Source organism: Polyodon spathula, chromosome 15 (assembly GCF_017654505.1).
Source record: "Polyodon spathula isolate WHYD16114869_AA chromosome 15, ASM1765450v1, whole genome shotgun sequence".
NCBI lineage: Eukaryota > Metazoa > Chordata > Actinopteri > Acipenseriformes > Polyodontidae > Polyodon > Polyodon spathula.
In genome coordinates, this window is record NC_054548.1 from 34665616 (window position 1) to 34671615 (window position 6000).

The following is a 6000-nucleotide window of genomic DNA, read 5'->3' on the forward strand; positions in this document are numbered from 1 at the left end:
GTTTTTCTCTGTCTGGTTTGCTGACTGCTGCATAATCCAGTTTATAAACCCGTCCGTCACTGTTTTCGTGGTTTAAATGTCAGAAAACAGTGACAGTGATGTTTTAATGACCGTTTTAGTGTTTGTTTTGTAGCATATATTGTAATTCATTTTCTGTTGACTCAGACTCATTATTGAGCAGTTTTTTCACATTAGGCTATTTTATGTTGTGAGTAGTGACGATGAAAGGCCTTCCTTCGAAAAGGGGCGGAACTGACAGTGATGTGAATCAATCACATGACAGATGGAGACTTGCCCCATGAGTGTAAGGATGTCAGGGTAGTAGTTCAATCTATTTTTGTTCACCAATCACAGGCCAGAATTACCAACCACTATCTCTCCTAAAGTCCAACTTCCACTGCCTCAAAGTGGCTGGAGGGTGACAACGGGTTCTCAAGGCGAAGTACAGTGGGGTCCCATGACTCTGGCAGGTTCAGTCACCGGAGGCTGGATTTGCTGCCGACCAGGGCAGCAGCCAGTTAGGAATGAAGGCAGAGGGTACTAAGCGTCACTGGGTTACAGTTTTAGGCTGCTAAAGTACACTGAACCTGGCCACGTACAACTGCAGAGCTCTTTCAGGTGAAGCAAGACTTCAAGAGGAACATGGAAGAATCAAGTGGGACTTTATAGGACTAACAAAGTACTGCAAAAAGTCTACTAGAACTCAGTAGTGGATATCTTCTCTTTTACCGAGGCTCTAAAGATGGACGAACAGGAGGTGTGTCAGAGAGGACCGCAATACTGATGGTGAAAGTTTCAAGGAAGTATGAACTTCAGGTCATCCAAGTATTTGTGCCAACAGCAAGCTATTCAGGTGAAGTTGAAGATTTTTATGAAGTACAAGAACTAGATGAAAATGGGAAGAGCTACTATAAGTTCATCATTGTGACTTCAAAGCCAAAATAGGAGCCAAGCAAGAAGACAAGAATTCGGTCGTCAAATTTGGACATCGCGATAGGAATGAGAGGGGTGATAGACTGGTCGTTTCTGCAGAGAACAATAACTTAGTCATTATGAAGACATTTCTTCCAGAAGAAACCCACCAGGAAATGGACATGGAGAGGACCCAACGGAGTGAAGAATGAAATTAAATATGTAATCACCAACAAGAAGCACACCGTGCAAGATGTCTCAGTACTAAACAATTGTAAAACACAGGAAGTGAGCACAGACGTCTAAGATACAAAATAAACCTAAACACAGCACTAGAGAGAGCAAAACCTGTGATGACGAAATTCAACACAATCAAAAAGAAATGCTTCAGAAGCAAAGCCTGGTGTTTCAACTGGAACTGAAGAATAGACTCGGCGCTCTTCAAGGTCTGCAAAAAATCTGAGGAAGTGACACAAGTAAATGCAGAAACAGCAGAAAACCTCGCTGGAACAGAGTACAAAGTGCAACCAGAAGATCACACAAGAGACAAAAGACCTCATGAAGAAAAGAAGGGAAATGAAACAAACAGCAGCTCTGAAGTCAAAGAATGAATAAAGTGCATTACTGAGGATGTACGGTCGTTCAACTGTAGGTTGGTAAAGAAAACTATTGAAAACAACCAAAGCATGAAGAAAGCAAAACAAAGACTAATAGAAAAAAATAGATTTTAGCAATCAAACAAGAGGACGAGACTGTCCTCAAGAACCGCAAATTGATTTTGAAGAGAGTCGAAGATGGGGATGAAACGACTTTGATAGTACGATATGTCGTTATTACGAATATTCGTGATACTCCTATCGTTAACATTTTTTAATTACTCGATAATCGTAGAAAACGATAGTCACATACTCACTAAACGTGGTTGGAAGCGGAACAGATGCTTTTCTCTCCAAATAAGGGTAAAATCATCGGTGTGTACTAGGGCTGCTACGAACACCCTACCTTGCTATTTACAGTATTTCTACCAGACAAGCAGTGGGCGTGCTCTTGTTTTCCTGCTCGTGTTAACTAGCATCTGATTTGCTGGTCCCAACCTACCAGCGAATCAGTTTTGAAAATGATTTGTAAGTACGTCCCTCTGTGTATTCACTGTGCAAAAAAATACATACATAAATAAATAAACGTGACACCTTGTATCCAGAGCCGGATGACAGGCTTGTATTCCTGGGAAACAGCCTGTAAATGAAAAAATCTTATTCTGTACAGCATAAAAAATGAACTGCTATATAATGAATGTTTAACAATATTCAATATGTTAAAAATAAACAAACAAATGATCAGTGATGGTAAACGCAATTTTGAAGTAAGGATCAGCTATTAGCGGGTATGTAATTTTTGACAAGTAAATCTATTATTATTATTATGTTTTAGGACAGGATTTCCGCATTGTTTTTCTCTTGATGCTACCCAGGCGTAATTACCCCTCGCATTCAGTTGTTGTGCACAAGCTTTTACTGAACTGCAATGATATTAAAATGATAACGTACAATGTATGGTACAATCGGCGATATTTACTAGAACGATTATATTTTGTGTGCCCAGTTAGTCTATTCCTATTTTGAGGCTTAATAGACAGCCCTAGTGTGTACTTTCACTACAAAAAAATATATAGCGGGGAAATACAGTACCATAGGATATGGCAAAAGCACAACAACGAAAGCAGGAACAACATCAAACATGCCCTTCCGTACCTGGCACCCAGTGGAGTTAAAAAACATCAGCAGTCAACAAGCAAGGTCACTTTAATAACATACTTTTTTTCCAGTGCGGCGCCCTCCCTATACTGTCCTCCATTCCACCCTCAATTATAAGTGTATAATTTCAGTACATTCATTAAAATGTACACGTTTTATAGGTTATGCCACCAGAAAAACAGGCTACCCCGGGCAAAGTTGATGATAATGGCAAAAAAGGAATACGCATGAAGAACATCATGCCCATACTGCTCCATACTTACAGGTTGTATAGTATAAAATTATTTGTTTATTTTGCAGACTATTTGAAAAAGAATTGAGAATAGTTAGCAGTATGTGTTTAAAGCAAGTACTTTTAAATGTATTGAAAGAAATACAGATGCTTCATATTTTGTAATTATGTACTGTTTCTAAGTACATTTAAATACATCAATAAAAAATGTAAATAAAGCAGGAGGAAAAAAAGCTTGCAGTCCCATTTGGACAGACTTAAATAAAGGTATTGTGTTTTGCAACTATTAGATGGTAATATAAGGACCTTTTCATTAAGATTATTTTTCTTCCACCAGTGTGCTAGTAATTTTTTTCATTCTTGCTAGAATCTTGCTCTTTTTTAAAGTCTGTAGCTTCCTTGTTTTGCAGACCATATTCCACCTTAAAAAAAGACAACTTGTTGTTTTTTTTCTGTTTATTCAGTTAAAATAATTGAAAAGTAACAGCTACTATCGTGAAAATCAGTGTATTGTGAAAGAGTGGGCTCTCAACTATTCATATCGTGGAAATTTACTTTCGTTTCATCCCTAGTCGAAGACTTGCAGAAAATTGTATCAGGATGAAAAGAGCAACATGGCAGGTGACGAAGACGAGACGGAAAAAACGCAACCCGAGGAAGAAGTTCCAGACGTTCTACCAGAAGTGAAACATTCTATCAAACATGAATACAGGAAAGGCACCTGTACAGGGCGGCATAACGGTTTACATCATGAAAGAAGGTGATGAACTGACGAATACTGTCGCATATTACTACAGATTGTATTAAGGAAAAGAAAGTGCCAGACGACTGGAGCGCATCAGTGATACTTTACATGAGAGAGGAGATAAAGAAGACCTCTAGAACTACACACCTATTACCTTCCTATAAACTACAAAACTTTTACCAAGATACTCACCAACAGACTTCAAGATAAATTTAACTCGGCACAATCAAATGAGCAAGCAGGATTCAGGAGTGGATTTAGCACAATGGATCATCTGCAGATGGTTCAAACCAGCGACGAGTATGAACTACCACTTTGCTTGGGATTCATCGAATATGAAAAAGACTTGACTCTGTTTACAAAAGATCTGTATTAAGCTCTGAAAAAACAAGGAATAGAGAAAACGTACAGAGAGTTGATCAGCACCATATACAAGAATGCAACATCCACAGCAAGACTCCATGAAAACAGAGACAAAGTCAAGATTAAAAAATAAGTATGTCAAGGAGATACAATTTCACCAAAGCTCTTCATGGCCACCCTAGAAGACATTTTCAAAACAGTGAATTGGGTAAATCGAGGACTGAAGATCAATGGAGCCTGCTTGAATCACCTACGATTTGCTGACGACATCCTCATATTTACAACATGCCCAGAAGAATTACATGAGGCTAGCATCAAAGCGGATTTGAAAGACCTGTCATGTTCAATAAGTGTACCACTCCACAGAGAACTGAAGTCAGTGAGATTAAGCTTGAAGTCAAAAACTACATATACTTAGGACAGTTTTGGCAAAGGACAACCAAATGTGCAAAATCAACAGAAGAGCAAAAATGGGCTGAAGTGCCTTTGTAAGATTAAGCATGGTTCTGAAAGGGAAACTACTCTTATGCCTCAAGAGGAAAGTCTTCGACCAATGCGTGCTGCAAGTGCTAACTTATGGATGTGAAACCTGGACCCGCAATGCAAAAATGACTCGAATTACAAATGACTCAACTTGAGTATGGAAAGATGCATGCTGGGAATAACAAGATGAAACAGGAAAAGGAAGGAAGGGATAAGAGCGCAAATAAAAGTATGCAATGTTATTATAAGAGCGAAAAAACTGAAATGGCAATGGACCGGACATGTAGCAAGAACAACAGACCAACGCTGGACCAAAGAGATTCTAGACTGGATCCCAAGAGATACAAAGCGACCAAGACGACCACCTCCAGGAAGATGGCAAGATATAATACCAAGCATCAGAGGAAACTTATCACTGTTGTAACACATTTTCAGAAAAAAATAAGGTATGTAAATGGTGGACATTGACAATTTTTTTTTTTTTTTTTTAAATCACTCGATCATTCATCCTTGACCATGACACATTTGAGTGGCTGTGACTGAAGCAGATGCACTTAATCACCTAATTAGTGAGACATTTGATTGGACACTGGCTATGGAGTGATTTCAGCTGTTGAATTGCAAGCTTCAATAAAAGCAATAAAGAAAATCGCAGAAAAAAAAAAACAATATGCCATGTCTGTCAACAGAGCAGTGCCTTCTTGCAGTCGGCATGTTGGAGGCTGTACTGTGGCTCGCCATCTTGGGTGCTCGCAGCCAGCAATTTCAAACCTGGTGAAACGGTGTAACCAGACACACTCTGTCAATAACAGGCCACGAACTGGGAGATCAAGAGTCACAACACCTGCCCGAGATCGACAGGTCATTTTACAGCATCTTCGTGATGTCAGTTGTTAATCAGCACAATAAAGTCACTGCACCTGCCCTAAAACAGATTTTGTCATTTTTTGTCACTTGTTTTGTACAGGACATTGAATACTAAAAAGGTGTTCATATGGAAATGGCCTTTTCCTTCTCGTTGTTCATAGGAACACAAACATAGGATTAACCGATGTATTCAATGTAATCATGGTAATTGCGGAGTAGCATAACAGGAAGAGTATCAATACTGTAATGAACCTAACAACGGTAAACTGCAAAATCAGTATCCTGACCAACAGACCTCTTATTGCAGTGACCTATCCGTCAACATGCTTTCACGGGTTAAGAGTTATACAGTGCTTGAAAATATTCTTAACTCAGATAGTTTCTTTCTCATGATTTTGTGTGGGTATGATGTTGTGTGGGTAACAGCAACGTGCGTGTTTGTGTGGCTATTATGTTAGTACAGACAAGTCAGGAATGAAGTTAATTAAATGTTAGATAACTTTCAGAGACCAGTTTATTACTGAAATGTTTAGTTTGTTTACATTTTATGAAAACCTGCATGCACATTTTTTTATGTATGTGTTGTTGACTTCAGCTGGGCAGCAAAACTGGCAAAAAACATACAGATCAGTTTAATGGTTAAA